This window comes from Rattus rattus, chromosome 3 (genome assembly GCF_011064425.1).
Source record: "Rattus rattus isolate New Zealand chromosome 3, Rrattus_CSIRO_v1, whole genome shotgun sequence".
Taxonomy (NCBI): Eukaryota; Metazoa; Chordata; class Mammalia; order Rodentia; family Muridae; genus Rattus; species Rattus rattus.
The window spans coordinates 21321008-21339816 of NC_046156.1; positions in this window are offsets into that span (position 1 = coordinate 21321008).

Genomic DNA, 18809 nt, shown 5'->3' on the forward strand with positions numbered 1-18809 from the left:
TTTTTTTTTTTTCTTGAAACTTGCTTTGTAGACCAGGCTGGCCTTGACCTCACAGAGATCCGCCTGCCTCTGCCTCGCAAGTCCTGGAATTAAAGGTGTGCACCACCATACCTGGTGAAAAGTTTATTTTTTGAGATAAGGTTTCAAGTAGCCAGGATGGCCTAAAGTCTGTGTCTAAAGTTGGTCTTGAACTAACGATCTTCCTCCCTTTGTCTCCCAAATCCTGAGATTACAGACACAACACCCATACTTGATTAGATCTCAGCTTATCCTCACCCATCATGTGCGGCTGTAGAAAACTGTCCAAAATTGAATAATATATGTGTTTATTAATATTTTAAGTTAGTATACAAAATAAGGGGTTTTTTATTTTTCATTTTTTAATTTATTGACAAACTTATATCAAGGACTGACTCTCAATAAATTCATTATGACATTTTCATACAGAGAAATATATACATGTCTACCCCCAACTACTTTCCATATGTCTTCCCCTCAACTCCTTATAGCTCTAGAAGATGGAGATCAAGACTCTAGGATGTTAAGCTACCTGGTCAGAGATGCTTTTTAGTACCAAGTTGGCACCACCATGCTACGTCCCCTTGTAGGGAGGATGAGTACTGTGTCTGGGCAATAAGGAATGAAAGTGCATGAGCTTCCTCAGTAAGAGTTTGCACAGGTGCATATGATCTCACTCATGAGGACAAATCCCTCCAGACACGATCGCCTCCCACTGTTGCACTGGGAACTGTTGCTGTGATAAAATGCTAACGAAAGCCATCTTGGGGGAGGGGAGGGCTCGTTTGGCTTTCACTAGTCCGTCATGAAGGGAAGCCAAGGCAGGAAATGAAGATGGGAACTGATTCAGAGGCTTAGGGTTTTACTGCTGTGAACAGATACCGTGACCAAAGCAAGTTGTATAAAGGACAACATTTAATTGGGGCTGCTTACAGGTTCAGAGGTTCAGTCCATCATCATCAAGGCAGGAACAAGACAGCATCCAGGTAGGCATGGTACAGGAGGAGTTCTACATCTTCATGTGAAGGCTGCTGGCTGAATAGTGGCTTCCAGGCAGCTAGGGTGAGAGTCTTGAGGCCATGCCCACAGTGACACACCTACTCCAACAAGGCCAAACCTCCAAATAGTGCCACTTCCTGGGCTGAGCATAGTCAAACCATGACAGAAACTATCAAGGAATGTTGATTACTGGCTCACTCTCCGTGACTGGATCAGCTTGCTTGTATAACTCTGGACCACTTGCCTAGGGGTATCATACCCACAATGGGATGTACCCTTCCATACCTGCCATTAATGGAGAACATTCCCATTGGTATGCTCACAGTTCTAGTTTGATGGAGGATGTTCCTAAATAGAGGTTCCCTTTTCCTAGGTATCTCTAGTTTGTTATCACGTTGATGAAATCTAACCATCACAGTAGTGAGTTGAGAGGGGACAAAAACATTGAAGTCAAATCCTTTAGTGTTCATGATCTGTATTGGTTACTTTTCTCACTGCTCTGACTAAATAACTGGCAAGAAACTACTTAAGGGAAGTTTCACTGTGGCTGCTGGTTTGGCTGCTAAGCACCATGGAAGCTTCCAGCTAGGACAGCACATTACACGGTTCAGATGAAGAAGGAGAGATGAGAGATATAAAGGGGTGGCCTGTAACGCTCAGGACCTGTTCTTGTGGCCTGCTTTCTCCTGTTAGGCCCCACTTCTCAAGTTCCCGCAACCTTCCAAAACAGAGGCAGCAGTCTGAGGTCTAGTGTGCACACTAGCAAAGCATCCGGAGAACTAGGAGAGCCTAGAGCAGGGGCTGCAGCTCAGTGGCAGGAAGTTAGCCTCCTACATTTGAAGCTTTAGTTGTCACAGCCCAGAGAGATCTGCAACTTTGGGACCCCAAGACAAGCTGGAGCTAAGGATCTTTCTGTCACACCTGCCACTTGCTGGGATTATAGGTTGTGTGTGTGTGTGGTGTGTGTGTGATGTGTGTGTGTGTGGGTGGGTGGTGTGTGTGGTGTGTGTATACTGGGTGTGTGTGTGTGTGTGTATACTGTGTGTGTGTGTGGGTGTGTTTATACTGTGTGTGTGTGTGTGTGTGTGTGTGTGTATGTGTGTGTGTGTGTGTGTGTGTGTGTGTGTGTGTGTGTGTGTGTGTGTGAGGCCCAACCCTCTCGGTGTAAACATAGTCTGTAAAGCATATAACTGAAATAACTGAATAACGATCAAGAGATCGATGTCCGTTTCAGAGGAGCATTGTTTCCACTGTCCTCTTGTGTCCTAACGTTTTGCAAAACAGTCATTAATTTCTACAGCAAACCTCAGCTCCACAGAATTCTAACTGGAAGCCGAGATTACTTCCCCCATTAATAGATTAGTCCTAGCAAAAGGCAGGAACTGTCAGAGACCATTTATCATGTTTCCTCAGGATGTGGAAATTTACACTGTCTCTTCATTTACTTTTTAATATCCTATCTTAAAACAGTATGCTTAACAATAAAAAAACCAGGACTGGAGAGATGGCTCAGGTTAAGATGGCTTTCTGCACTTGCAGAGGACCAGAGTTCAGTGTCCAACACCCATGTTGGGCGATTCACAACTGCCTATAAGTCTTGTTCAAGGGGAGCCAATGCCTTCTTTTGGCCTCCCAAGTATCTGTACTGATATGTACATGAGCACGGGCATGGGCACAGACATGCACACATGGACTCCCACACAGAAATTAGTAATGCCTGGAATCATAGCAAATCCTTTTAAAACCAGAACTCAGCAGTCAGGAAGATCTGAGTTCAATACCAACCTGGAGTACCAGGTTCACCAGGCATACACAGTGATGCCCTGTCTCAAAGAATTATTTTTAAATATCTTTAAAAAACAAAAACATCTGAGTGTGGTGGGACGGGTCTTTAATCCCTGCACTCTTAAGACAGAGGGCAGGCAGGTCTCTGTGAGTTTGAGGCCAGCCTGGTATCCATAGTGAGTTCCAGTCCAGCCAGAGCTACATTGAGAGACTTTGTCTTAGAAAACAAACAGCAAACAAAACCGAGATAAAATAAAAACAACAAGGAACAAAGCTGGGCACAGTGCTATAGGCCTTCAATCCCAGTATTAAGAGGAAACAGGAAGATCAGGAGTTCAAGGCTATGCTTAGCTATATATGAAGTTCAAAGGCAGCCTGGACTCTGGAGACTGCCAGTCTCCCCTTGCCCCCAAACCAGAAACAAACAACTCATTTTCTCCCTTCAAACCAAAGTGAAAATTTATAAATTTTATTCACTACAGGAAAACCCAGGCGAGTCAGTTATATTGTGCCATTCCAAAGTAGAAGTACTTGTTGCATGTCATTAATCTGTGATTAAAAAAAAAAAAAGACTCATTTTCTATTTGTGTCAACACGTCCACGTGCATATCTTCATGAATGTATGACATGTGTGTGCAGATGTGTGCAGAGGTCAGGAGAGGGCACTGGATCCTGTTGTTGGAGCAACAGGCAGTTGTGGACCATGTGTTATGAATGGATTGAATGATCATTACATCTGAGTCATTTCTCCAGACCCAATTTTGGAATGTAGTAAAAACCTTATTCGCTTGAAGAAAGGGATTAGTTAACATGATGAATTACAGAGAAGTTGAAGACCAAGAATATGCACATGAGATATATAAGCATATAAATGTACAATACTTTTGCATATGACCATCTAAACCAAAAACATTAGTGCCAAGAACAAATACCAATAAGGAAAAGAGATTACTGACAGCAGCAGCAAATTAAAAAGTCATTTACAGTAGCGGCATGTCTCAGGGTTTCACTGCTGTGAACGGTCACCATGGCCAAGGCAAGTCTTATAAGGACAACATTTAATTGGGGCTGGCTTACAGCTTCAGAGGTTCAGTCCATTATCATCAAGGTGGGAGCACGGCAGTGTCCAGGCAGGCATGGTGCAGGCAGAGCCGAAGGTTCCACATCTTCATCTGAAGGCTGCGAGCAGAATACTGGCTTCCAGGCAGCAAGGATGAGGGTCTTAAAGCCCACAGTGACACACCTACTCCAACAGGGCCACACCTCCTAATAGTGCCTCTTCCTGGATCAAACACATACAAAGCATCACATTCCACTCCCTGGCCGCCATAGGCTTGTTCAAACATATGTGTCTATGGGGGGGCCATACCTAAACAGAGCATAATGCAAAATACATTTAGTCCAACTTCCAAAGTCCCCATAGTCTACAGCAGTCTCAACCATGTTAAAAGTCCAAAGTTCAAGCAAGGTCTCTTCTAAGATTCATCCAATAACTTAACTATAATCCCCAATGCAAGACAGGAAAACCAGCTGAGCAAACTCTTAACTCTGCATCTCCATGTCTGATGTCAAAGCGTGGTCTTCAGATCTCCAACTCTTTTTTTCATCTTTGTTGACTACAACAAACATTTTTCTCAGCAGATAGTTCATGGCTCTGGCATCTCAAACACCTTCAATGTTATAGCTTCTTGTTTCGATGTCTGGGATCCACACGTGATCTCCTGGGCTCCTCTAAAGAGCTGATGTCACTTCTTCAGCACTTTAAGCCCAGGTTGATCCACTCCACTGCTACTGCTGTTCTTGATCATCCCATGGAACTGGCATCTCAAAAACACTGGGTTCTTCAACTGCATCTAGTCTTCAACAATCAATAGCCTCTCATAGGCTCTCTTCATGGTGCCAAGCCTCAACTCTTTAGCATGACCCCTTCAGCCCTGGGCCATCAACTGCAACTGAGGCTGCACCTTCACCAATGGTCTTCCATGGCCTCTCACATTGCCAAGCCTCAGCTGCTCTTCATGACCCCTTCATGTCTTCAAGACCAGTATCACCTGGGTGACTCTTACACATTACCAAGTACAGCTGCAGCACAAGGTACAACCTTGGCAGCTCAGTTTCTTTGTGCTCTCAGAAGACACTTCCCAGAAGCTCTCACCTCTGTGATGCTGGTCTCTTCTTAATCACCACTAATTTCTTAGCTCCAGCTCACCAGCATCAATTATTCCAATAATCCCTTCTATTCTGGATTCTAAAGCCAGAGCCACATGGTCAAAGCTGCTGACTTCTGCTGCTTGCTGGCCCCCTTGTTCTATTACATGATTCTGTTTTCCAACTTCTTCACTGCCTAAGCTTGGCTATCTGGAACTTGCTCTGTAGACTGACTTTGAACTTAGAGATTTTTATGCATGTCTCCTAAGCACTGGGATTGGAGGTGTGGTCTGCCAAGCCTAGACTTAAGCTTTTTTTCACCTAGAACTTACAGTGTTCTAGACTGGCCTTGAACTCAGAGATTGGCTTGTACTTGTCTCCTGGGATTAAAGGCTTGTACTACCATGCTTGGACCTAAATTTAGCTGGGTGGGATCTTGCCCCAAGAGCACTACTCCCTTATATCAATTTAATATTCTTGATCACAGGATTCAGCTCCTGGTGCTCCTTCAATACCACATATTTTATATTTTTCCCTTATAAGTCTGCTATGCTTATTTAAAATGCTGGTCATGAAACTTAACCAGAGAAAAAAGTCTATGATGGGCGTTTCTGAGACTTTGCCAATCTGAGTCTCTTCACTTTAGCCCTCACACAGACTTTCAGATAAGGGCAAAAAGTAGCCACATTATTCACCAAAATACCACAAAACAGTCTCTAGGCCACATATTGAAATTCTCCACTGAAACCACATGGGCCAGGTTCACACAATTCAAATGACTCTCAGTAACAAAGTCTTCCATATTCCTACTAGGATAGCCCATTAAACCCCATTTAAATCATTCTACTGCTTTCCAAATCCCGAGTTCCAAAATCCACATTCTTCCAAACAAAAGCATGGTCAGGCCTATCACAGCAATACCCCAGTCCCTGGTACCAACTTCTGTCTTAGTTAGGATTTTACTGCTGGAGTAGCAGAGCTGAGAGCACATATCCCCAACCACAAGCAGGAAGCAGACAGAGTTAAAACTAGAAGTAGGTAAGACGTTTTACTCTTAAAAGCCTGTCCTCAGAGGCATACTTTCTCCAGTACGACCACGCCTTTTAAGCTCACCCAAACAGTGCCACCAACTGGTGACCAAGTATTCAAATGCTCTAGACTATGAGGGACATTTTTCATTCAAACCATCACATATCCTCACCTCCACTCACATGCTGCTGTGGTACACTAACGCCAGAAGCACACACCTCAACTCATACAACAAACACACGAAATAAAATTATAAATTAATAAACATTGCCTAATTGTTGTATTTTCTATTGAGTTGGCTTCCAAATGTTGTTGGTGGTCAGTTCAAACTGTAAGGTCCATTTCTAACGACACTGGAGTTTCACATGATTAGGACCTGGAAGACTGCCATTCTCCTCTTGGTTGACTGTGGCAATGGGTTGGCTTAAAAACTGAGAGCAGGTTTTGATTGATTGTTTTTGTTTTTCTAGGTAGGACTTCTGTCTTACTCAGGGTTTTACTGCTGTGAACAGATACCATGACCAAGACAAGTCTTATAAATGACAACATTTACTTGGGCTGGCTTAAAGTTCAGAGGTTCAGTCCTTCATCATCCTACTGGGAGGGTGCAGGAGAAGCTGAGAGTTCTACCTCTTCATCTGAAGGCTCAGATTGACTTCCAGGTAACTAGGGTGAGGGTCTTGAGCACACATCCACAGTGACACACCTACTCCAAGGTCACACCTAATAGCACCACTCCCTGGGCCAAGCATATACAAACCATCATAGTTTCTCTGTGTAGCCCTGAGCTGTCCTAGAACTTGCTCTGTAGACCAGGGTGGGCTCGAACTCAGAGATCCATCTGCCTCTGCCTCTGCCTCTTGAGCACTGGGATTAGCTGGGATTAAAGATGTATGACATCACCACCTAGCAAGCTTTGAAATTGTGTTTATAAAGCATTTTTATTCACGCTGCATATTTTTGGAGGAAGCCAAATTTCCTCAACATTCACCCTCAGAAGTTGAACCTACTTTGAATAATTGCTGGTGTGGAAATTCAGATATTCGTAAGATTACAGATGTTGTTAGCTACCTGGTTCGGTTTGTTTTGCACAATTCCGTGGGCTAATACAGGACAAAGCACCTTTTCACTTATGCTGTCCTTCCTGAGTTATGAGCCTTGTTGCCAAGGCAAATAGATTGAAGAACAGGAAATAGATAATGGAAGTCCTGAGTGGTCGAAAGTGTATCGTTGCTCCCAGCCCCATGTCCTCCGGCAGAGAAGGTCAGTACGTGATTGACTCATGCTGGTTTGTAGGAAGGTAATGTGTTGTTTCTATATCAAAGCTTTTAGGGAGTGCATGTGAAAGGAGGAGGGTTCGATACTGAAGTCTAGTTCCCTAATTGGCTCTTGATCTGTCAGTAAAAAAGCCAGGAGCAGGAATTGCTGGCAGGAAGGGACAGGTGGTTCTTCCGGGTTCAAGGAGATAAGGGCAGCTGCTAGGAAGGAGAGGAGGCTTTTCTGGCTTTGGAGGAAAAAAGGGGGCTGGAGATCACTCATGTACAACCTCAGGGGCTGCTAGGGCCTGTGGCCTCTGCTAAGGGCGGGCTGCCAAAGATGTTTGGCAGGGGCTAATTGGAACAAATCACTAAGTTTAGGGCGGAAGAGAGATGGAGATAATAAATTGGTAAGGGCACGCATTTCCAGGTGGGAGGTATTTGCACCCAGTTATTTTGCTTAGCAGGCAAGCTAAGGTAATAACGGATTCAAAAGGAAGCCGGGTTAGGGCTTGTTGAGATCAATCCAGGAGCTAAGCTTGGTGGAGTCAAAGGGAGCCAAGAGAGGCTGATAGCACAGCAGCTCCTGGGCAAGATGGTAGCGTGTTTTTAAAACCACACACGCAACATACATATGCCTCCTTGTCCGCTTCTGTATCTGAGAGTGGTGCACGTATGACTCTGAGGCAGATGGAGTGGTTAGCCTGAATTTTCTACTTGATGGGATTTAGAATCACCATGGAAACAAGCCTGAGCATGTTTGTGAGGGATTATCTGGATTATGCTGTTTGAGGTGAGGAAGACTCACCCTAAATTTGGGTGGGACCATTTCGCAGCTGGCTGGAATCTCTCTGATTGCGGATAGTGACAAGGTCCCTCGGCCCCTGCAATCATAAATAACCTGCTCGCCACGATGACTTACATACCGGTGAAATGAACCAAAATAAGCCCCCCTCCCCCCTTTCTCTCCCCGAGTTGCCGTTGTCAGGGTATTTTGTCACTGGAAGAAAAGTAAAACAGGAGACAGAGCACATCTACGAGACTGAGTTCATAGAAGGAAATCTTGCAAACCAGAACTCCAACTCTTCGGTTTGTGTTAGAATACCATGATTTGGGGTTATAACGTTTAGCTCTCCCAACTAATAAAAAAAAAATGTGAAGGTAGTCTTGAAAGACTTATACTATGAAATGCATTATTATTAGGATTCAAACCTTATGCTTTAAATTTTGGGTTCAATCTCCAGCACAAATTAAAAATTAAAATTTGGTGTTTTTTTTATTATTTTATTTTGTCTACCATCTATATCTGTAACATCTACGTAATCCATCGACTCTTTATTTGAGGCAGGGTATCACTATATTCCTTAGCTGTCCTGGAATTCACTGTGTAAACCAGGCTGACCTTGAACTCACAGAAATCTACCTGACTCCCAAGTGCTGGGTTTAAAAGAGTGCAGTAGCATACCAGGAATTTATTATTATTATTATTATTATTATTATTATTATTATTATTATTATTACTATTTAACTATACCTGTAGTGTGGCTCCTAATGGCTCATACCAATTAGCCCAACACTCGGGAGACTTTAGGAGTAGGAATACCGTGAGTCCCAGATCCACAACAGGGCTGTGCAAAACAAACAAACAAACAAACAACAACAACAATGAACACTGAAAATATTGAAGGATGGGAAGGGCTCTAACAGGCTTGAGCTTGGCAAATAATAGCACCCCCAGGTTTTGCCCTTTACCCTTCTCTCTTCCTTGCTAAACACTGTTAGATTCCACTCCTAAAGCTAGCCCCTGAGGTCTATTCCCTTATTTGTTGGCCACTGACTCATTTCCTAAGACAAAACACCAAAGTCTAGCAATCATTGCTTAGTTAACATATCCAATCAGAACTTACCAACTTCCCCAAGCACAGGCTCCCCACCCCCCCCCCACTTTCTCCTTAGGAAAAAAAAAAAAATCATCCAGCCAGAAACACCTGCTGCTGCAGCTGCTGCTGCTTGCCAGCTGCCTTAGTCCGGTCCCGAGGCAGCCCCTCAACTCCACCACACACGCATTGCCCCTCTAAGGCAATAAACCAGCTTTTTGCTAAGAATTTGGTGTAGGGACGTATCCTATACCAACTCCGAGGGGCCACCCCAATATCCCTTACAGGATAAGAGCGAACAGCGTCTTGATTTTAAGAAGTTCTCACATATTAAAAAAGAAGACAGGTCAGTTTTCTTGGTCAGTTTTTCACAGCTGTGATAAACATCTGACCAAAAGCAAGTTGGCGAGGAAAATGGTTTTTTCAGCTTGAAGTTGTAGTCCGTTGTAAAATGAAGTCGGGTCATGCACTCAAGGCAGGAAGGAACCTGGAAACAGGAACTGATGCAGAGGCCATGGAAGGACACAACTTGGTGGCTTGCTTCCCATGTCTGGCTTAGTTATCTTTTTTATACAGCCTAGGCCCACTTGCCTAAGGATACGCATGGTCCACAGAGATAGGGCCCTCCCATATCAATCATTAATCAAGAACATACCTGCCTTCTGGTCCCCATCTGCACCCAGAGCTGGGGCTGTCCCACAGCCCTGGACCCAAAACCCGCCCTCAGACAGCTGGTCTGCCAGGAGTGTTCCTCCTCCTAAGCCCAGAGCCCACAGGTGGGACCCCTATCTCTCCACTGACTGTCCAAGGAGAGACACGCCAGGAGCACAATGGGCGCGGGAGCCGCAGGACAGCCTAGGACAGGACTCTTCCGGTTCCCGTCTGTGCCCACAGCTCTCAGACCTAACACCTGCCCACAGAGAGCTGGTCTCCCAGGAGCGCTGTCACTCCTAAGATCACAGGCCCACAGGCCCAGAGGAGGGACAAGCTCCAGTCAGAGACAGCAAGACCAACTAACATCAGAAATAACCAGATGGCAAGAGACAAGCGCAAGAACCTAAGCAACAGAAACCAAGACTACTTGGCATCATCAGAACCCAGTCCTCCCACCACAGCAAATACTGGATATCCAAACACACCAGAAAAGCAAGATTTGGATTTAAAAATCACATCTCATGACGATGATAGAGGCTCAGCCAGAGCCAGTCAGACAGCATAACACGGGAGTGCTTCTTTCCTGATTTTGATGGTTATCCTGTGGCTCAGTTCAGGCAACATCTGCACTCGCCTGACATGCATAAGGCTCTAGTTGTGACCTCCAGTGCACGAGTGCACATGCACACATAAGAGCATGCACACACACACACACACACACACACACACACACACACACATGCACATACACATATGCATAAGCATCTACTTCTTTGCAAAAGTGTGGGTACCAATTGTAGTTGCAGAAATCCTGGGTCAGCAGGTAAGCACTACAGTTGTGTACATGGCTGTAGAACCATTCTCTGCAGTCTGCCCCCCACAATAAGATGTAGCCTGCAGGCAGCACCTGTCAGGCATGCTGTTGGCTGGTTGCACGGCTGTAAAGATTTAGATGTTGCTTTAATAGACAATACAAGTTATGTCACCTCAGATGAGTTGTCACGAGCAACCCATTATCACGTATGAACACAACATGTAAAATGGAGCTTCAGTATTAAACCAGGGCATCGCTTAAGGCATCAGATCACATCCCAGGGGGGTCAAGCCATTTCAAAAAGAACTTTGCTGAAATTTCTAGATGCTATTGCTTCCCTAAAGTGAAATTTGAGCCAATTAAAAACTATTTCAAAATATTTTTTGACACTTTCACGTGTGTATTTATCTTTACCCCTACTCCCCTCTCCTTGCCCCCTCCTTTTTGTGTTAAGCCCGTTTCTTCCCCATGTGCTCTTTTATCTCCTTTATGGCTGATCCACTGCGTGTCATTAGGATTGCTTGCATGAACTCAAGAGGGAGGTTATTTATGGAAATCACTTAAAGAGGATTGGCAGGCACAGTTTGCAATCCCAGCACTTAGGAGGCAGAGGCAGAAAGATCAAGAACTTAGGGCCATCAAGGCTAGCTGGGGCTACAGGAAAACCCTGTCTCAGGAAAAAAAAAAAAAAAAAAAAAGAAAAGAAAAAAGGAAAAGAAAATGCTATCTTCCTTGGCATACATTTTTTTTTTTCTTGGTTCTTTTTTTCGGAGCTGGGGACCGAACCCAGGGCCTTGCGCTTCCTAGGCAAGCGCTCTACCACTGAGCTAAATCCCCAACCCCCTTGGCATACATTTAACAAGTCAAATAAAAGTCTTGATTATAATGTAATTAGTGATCTTCTAAAGTTAAGATAAAAATAATTCCTCAGGGGATAAATACATAATAACTTATCGACTTCATGTGTACTCTTCTATTTTATCTAAATAATACTTATCCACCAACATTAGAATACACGTGTGAACTATAATTAAAAGTAACCACCATTCACATTTCTAATTTGTAGCCATATAAACTTATAAACTCTATCTGGGTGGTGGTGGAGCACACCTTTCATCCCAGCGCTCAGGAAGCAGAGGCAGGCAGTGCTCTGAGTACGGGGGTAGCATGGTCTGTAGAGTGAGTTCCAGGACAGCCAAGGCAACACAGAGAAACCATGTCTCAAAAAAGCACCACCAATAATAATAAATGATGAATATTAAAAGCTTTGAATAGCTAAGATGTTTTTTACTTAGCCATGTGTGGTGGCACATGCCTTTAGTCCCAGCACTCAGGAGGCAGAGGCGGGTAGAGTTCTGTGAGTTCAAAGCCAGCCTAATCTACATGGTGAGTTTCAGGCAGCCAGAGCTACATAGTAAAACCCTGTCTCAATCAAACTCTGTGTGTGTGTGTGTGTGTGTGTGTGTGTGTGTGTGTGTGTGCATGTGATATATTTTTACTATGAATACAAACATAATTTTGTCATTGAAAGTGAGAATCTTAGGGTTACTATTGCTGGCTTAGTTAGCATTTCTATTGTTGTGAAGAAACCCCATAGCTGTCTCTCACCCCCTAACCCCCATCCCCACCCCCAGAATAGCTGTAGCCATTTTGTTTCATGCCTGCCAGCTATTTCATACTGTTGCTGTGACATGCCTGCCAGTCGTTGACACAGAGGAGTGACTTGGCTTGACCAAGGACATCCTGACCACATACCCTGTTCTGCTCTGTATGAGGTTTGCTAATCTCAAGAAATTTCCACAAAGCTTTATGCTGGACTCAGCAAATTAAAGGTCAATATGAACCATTATGTCTAAAATATCTTGTGTCAGAGCTGACCACCAAGCAGCCCTTCCTGCCCTATGGTTTTTGTGGCTGATGCTGAAGAATGCTACTAATAAGCCAAAAAGTTATGGTTATAATACTCATGCTCTGTTATCTCAGTGTTCTGAAATCCCCTGTTTACCACCCATCCCCCCTTACCTTACTCAGGACCAATGAGCTTAAAGGATAACTGATAATATTTTGTTTAGTAAACCAAATGCTCCCCTCCTTGCTCTTTAAATTTCTGAACCTGGTTTTTCCTATAAAAAGTCTACCCTGAGAGCAGACTAGTACCACAATTAGGCTTCCAAGTCCTTTGTGGGGTCCTGAAGATTCAGTATTAAGGTAGGCATTCAATAAACCATTCTTGCTTAACTGAGATCAGTGGTTGAATGGCTTGAGTGCTGATTCCTGAATCCCAACCATAACCAAAGCAGGTTTGGGGACAAAAGGGTTTATTTGGCTTGCACTCCTATGTTGTAGTTCACCATTGAAGAAAAACAGGACAGAAAAACAGGGCAGGAACCTGAAACCAGGAGCTGATGCAGGACAGGGAGGGGTGCTGCTTACTGGTTTGCCCATCATGGCTTGCTCAGCCTGCTTTCTTATAGAACCCAGGACCACCGGCCCAGGGATAGCACCACCTACCATGGGCTTCCCCTAAACCCATCAATAACTTAAGAATATGCCCTATAGGCTTGCCCACAGCTCAATCTTATATAGGCATTTTCTTAATCGAGGGTCCCTCCTCTCAAATGACTCTAGCCTATGACAAGTTGGCATAAAACGATCCAATACAACTGCTTTGATGAACTACTAAGACCAAAGAAACTTGGTGAGGGAAGGGTTTATTTTGAACTATACTTCCTTATGCTCATCCCTGAAGAAGCCAGGGCAAGAACTCCAGCAGTTTAGCAACCTGGAGGCAGGAGTTGATGCAGATGCCATAGAGGAGTGCCACTTACTGGCTTGCTCACCACAATGTGCTCAGCCTGCTCTCTTATAGGACCCTAGACCACCAGCTCAGGGACGACACCACCCACAATGCACTGCACCTTCTCCTTCAATCGATAATTTAGACAATGCCTCACAGCCAGTCTTTGCGGCGTCATTTTCTCAATGGAGGTTCCCTTCTTTTCAGGGACTCTTGCTTGCGTCAAGTTGACATGAAACCAGTCTGCACAATAGGAAAGTAAATTTTATCCAACTATTTGTAAATTTTCTGCAAGTAAACATTCAGGAATAGACTGTTGCAAGGTAAGCCCATAAGAAGACTCACAGAGACACTCTTCAAGCCCAGCAGAAAGTCTGTCTGAACAAGGATCTTGCCTCACAGTTCTTTTGTCTTTTGTACTCTGGGCTGGAGAGATGGCTCAGTGGTTAAGAGCACTGACTGCTCTTCCAGAGGTCCTGAGTTCAAATCCCAGCAACTACATGGTGGCTCACCATCTGTAATGGGATCTGATGCCCTCTTCTGGTGTGTCTGAAGAGAGCTACAGTGTACTCATATACATAAAATAGTTCTTTTTGTTTCTACTTGGTTGATTTCAGCCCTGAGCTTGATTATTTCCGCTGTCTAATCCTCTTGGGTGTATTTGCTTCTCTTTTTTAGAGCTTTCAAGTGTGCTGTCAAGATGTTAGTGTATGCTCTCTCCAATTTCTTTTTGCAGGCACTCAGAGCTGTGAGTTTTCCTCTTAGCCCTGCTTTCATCATATCCCATAAGTTTGGGCATGTTGTGCCTTCATTTTCATTAAATTCTAAACAGTCTTTAATTTCTCTCTTTATTTCTTCTTTGACCAAGTTATCATTGAGTAGAGCGTTGTTCAGCTTCCATATGTATGTGGATTTTCTGTTGTTTTCGATATTATAGAAGAGCAGCCTTAGTCCATGGTGATCAGATAGGATGTGTGGGATTGTTTTAATCTTTTTGTATCTGTTGAGGCCTGTTTTATGACCAATTATATGGTCAGTTTTGGAGAAAGTACTATGCGGTGCTGAGAAGTTATCTTGTTCTGTTTTAGGATGAAATGTTCTACAGATATCTGTTAAATCCATTTGATTCATAACTTCTGTTAGCTCCACTGTATCTCTATTTAGTTTCTGTTTCTATGATCTGTCCATTGATGACAGTGGGGTGTTGAAGTATCCCACTATTACTGTGTGAATGGCAATGTGTGCTTTGAGCTTTAATAAAGTTTCTTATATGAATGTGGGTGCCCTTGCATTTGGAGCATAGATGTTCAGAATTGAGAGTTCATCTTGGTAGATTTTTCCTTTGATGAGTATGAAGTATCCTTTCTTACTTTTTCTAATAACATTTGGTTGAAAATCAATTTTATTTGACTCTAGCTTGTTTCTTGGGACCATTTGCTTGGAAAATTTTTTTTCCAGCCTTTTACTCTGAGGTAGTGTCTGTCTTTATTACTGAGGTGTGTTTTCTGTATGCAGCAAAATGCTGGGTCCTTTTTATGTATCCAGTTTGTTAGTCTATATCTTTTTGTTGTAGAATTGAGTCCATTGATGTTAAGAGATATTAAGGAATAGTGATTGTTGTTTTCTGTTATTTTTGTTTTTAGAGGTGGAATTATGTTTGTGTGGCTTGCTTCTTTTGGGTTTGTTGAAAGATTACCTTCTTTTTTTTTTCTCTAGGATGTAGTTTCCCTCTTCGTGTTGGAGTTTTTTCATCTATTATCTTTTGTAGTGCTGGATTTGTGGAAAGATATTGTGTAAATTTGGTTTTATCATGGAATGTCTTGGTTTCTCCATCTATGTTAATTGAGAATTTTGCTGGATATAGTAGCCTGGGCTGGCATTTGTGTTCTCTTAGGGTGTGTATGACACCTGCCCAGGATCTTCTGGCTTTCATAGTCTCTGGTGAGAAGTCTGGTGTAATTCTGATAGGTCTGCTTTGTGTATGCTGACCTGCTATGCTGGGAGAACTGGGTTCTGATGATGCTAAGTAGTCATGGTTATTTGACATTTTCTCCTTACTGCTTTTAATATTCTTTCTTTGTTTTGTGCACTTGGTGTTTTGACTATTTTGTGACAGGAGGAATTTTTTTTCTTGTCCAATCTGTTTTGAGTTCTGTAGGCTTCTCATATGTTTATGGGCATCTCTTTCTTTAGGTTAGGAAAGTTTTCTTCTATAACTTTGTTGAGGACATTTACTGGCCCTTTAACGTGGGAATCTACACTCTCTTCTATTCCTATTATCCTTAGGTTTGGTCTTCTCATTGTGTCCTGGATTTCCTGGATGTTTTGGGTTAGGAGCTTTTGGCTCTTTGCATTTTCCTTGACCATGTGTCAATGTTTTCTATGGTATCTTCTGCCCCTGAGAGTCTCTCCTATGTCTTGTATTCTGTTGGTGATGATTGTGTCTATGACTCCTGATCTCTTTCCTAGGTTTTCTATCTCCAGGGTTGTCTCCCTTTGTGATTTCTTTATTGGTTCTATTTCCATTGTTCCATTCCTTCACCTGTTTGGTTGTGTTTTCCTGTAACTCTTTAAGGGATTTTTCTGTTTTTACCTGTGTTCTCCTGTATTTCTTTAAGGGAGTTATTTATGTCCTTCTTAAAGTCCTTTATCATCATCATGAGATGTGATTTTAAATCCAAATCTTGTTTTTCTGCTGTGTTGGGGTATCCAGGACTTGTGCTGGGAGAACTGGGTTCTGATGACACTAAGTAGTCTTGGTTTCTGTTGCTTAGGTTCTTGTGCTTGCCTCTCATCATCTGGTTATCTCTGGTGTTAGTTGGTCTTGCTGTCTCTGACTGAAGCTTGTCCTCTTGTGGGCCTGTGGGCCTGTGATCTTAGGAGTGAGAGCGCTCCTGGGAGACCAGCTCTCTCCAGGCAGGATTCGGGTACGGAGCGCTGTGGTACAGCCTTAGCTCTAGGTGCAGATGGAGACAGGAAGGATCCTGTCCCAGGCTGCTCCGTGGTTCCTGTGCCCTGCGTGCTCCTGGCAGGTCTCTCTTTGCACAGTTACTGGAGTTAAAGTGGTGGTCTCTCCTGTGGGCTTAGGAGTGAGAGCACTCCTGGGAGACCAGCTCTCTTAGGGAGGGATTTGGGTACAGAAGGCTGTGGGACAGCCTTAGCTCTGGGCATTGATGAAGAAGGAAAGGATTTTTTTTTTAAAACTACTATGGCCAGTACACCCTTCTCATGTTTTCTTGGCCTTTCCTCATCCCCTGCTCACACTCCTACTTCTTCAGAGTTGTAATCAGGCTTCCTGAATTACAGCTGGGCTATAAGGTGTCACCCCAGTGGTCCCAGGGTGGACCTTAGAGAAGGACAGTATTTTTTTTTTTTTTTTTTTTTTTTTTTTTGATACATAAAAGCAAAAGTGAACTTGTTGCCAGGAGTAGCCATTGTAGTTCATAGCACCTGGCCTATAAAATGAAAGGGGTTTGGCTAAGTGACAATTACTAATTCTAAAATCCAGTATCATGGGGGAAAACCATTTTATCTCCTAAGAAAAGAATATATATATAAAATATATATATGTGTGTAAAGGATAAAATACTTTACATAAAATCATAAAATCTCCAATGAGGGCAAGAGGAACTAGCCAGAAATGAGATCTAATCATAAGAAACCCACAGGACTCAAAGTATAAGGTGTGGCTTTGTCTCCATGGTACTGCATTTGAATACTAGGCACTGAGTCCAGTAACTAATTAGCATTTGAAGTAGGCTGCTGGGATTCCCCAGTAGGTAATTTCCCACTGTTTTTTTCTTTCCTAGTCTGGCCAATTAGAAGGCTGCACTCCAGACTATGCCAGGCACCTACTTCTTGGGTCAGGACACCCTCACCAACTTCCTCGTTTCCGTTTAAAGGGCACACACTCAGCCCCATAGTCTTTGAATGAGGTTTGCCAGGACTTAAACCAACCATGTTGCCTGCCCTAGGAAAATGAGCCGAGCAGGAGGGTCCCAGGATTAGGGAAACAGAGGCTGAAGGATCAGCACACAGAGGAATTCTGCCTTCCTGTGAGTGCCCAGGGAGTAAGACCCTGTCCCATAGGAAGGAAAGGACTACACATGAAACAGGATTCTATCTACCCCTACTTCTTTAAAATCTTAATTATTGTACTTATTAAGCATGTGTACATGTGTGTGCACGTGTACATGCCTGTGTGGTGCAGGGATGGAGATCAGAGGACAACGGTTTTTTATGTTTTGTTTTGTTTCTTTTTGACCTTTACTGTATCTGCATTTATTTTATGCTGAATTTATTCCCATGCCATGAGTTTTTGTTTCCTCAGTTTCTTCTGGGATATCTTTTTCTTCTGTGCAACCTCCTCTTCTGGCTTGGAACAATCTGTTCCTTCTCAATGAGGATCATCTCAATAGGGCAGGGGGAGCTCATGGATGGGTTAATCCAGCCGTGAGCTCTGTAGGTCTGTCTGTAGGTCCGTCTGTGCACCTTATGTGCCTCGTTCGTCTGCCTGTCTTCAATGATAGAGAATCTATGACTAAACCCTTACGTTCAGCATTACTCCCTGAATTTTTAAGCATGTGCAGCAGAAATTCAACACTGTCCACTTTGTCCAGCCCCACTGTTTGGCCTGGGCTCACCTACCGACTCCACCATTATACCACCAGAATGGCACACATTGCTTTGTTAAAGTGACGTCCTTCAGATACTTGGTGGCTTTGCAGATATGCATACCCTTGATGGCCTGGGCAGTTTCCTGGGTGTTCTTAAAGTGAACATGGAAGTTTGAACCTCTTGACTTGCATGGTTTTATGGGGTTTTCTGGGTCAAGGGAGTAGCAAACCATCTTCACAGGTCACCTCTGATCACTTACAGGAAGAGACAGAGGACAACTTTTAAGAACCAGTTCTGGTCTTTTACCTTGTGGGTCCTCGGGCATCTAACTCGTGGTCAAGTTTTGGTAGTTCAAGCCCGTTGAACTCTTCTGGCTCTGTTTGTTCATTTTTAAAAATATGTTTATATCTTCAGGTGCACACATGAGCACCTGTGTGTGGAGGCCTGAGTACAAACCAGGCTGTCATCTTCAGTGCTGCACATCACTTCACCCCGCACCCGCTTGCCTGGAGCTTGCCAGTAGGCTAGGCTGGCTGGTCTGTGAGCTTCTGTCTCTGTCCACTCAGCACCAGGATTGCAAGCAAGGTGCCACCATATAATTTTCTCTCTCTCTCTCTCTCTCTCTCTCTCTCTCTCTCTCTCTCTCTCTCTCTCTTTCTTTCTTCCTTTCATTCAATTTATGCCTGGCATCTGAGGATCAAACTCAGTTCCCTGTGCTGGCCAGGCAAGCACTTTACCAACTGAGCTATATCTCCAGGTCCCTGATTTGCCTACCCCTTTACAAAGGACTTCCTTTCTAGTTCTGTGTGGCTACT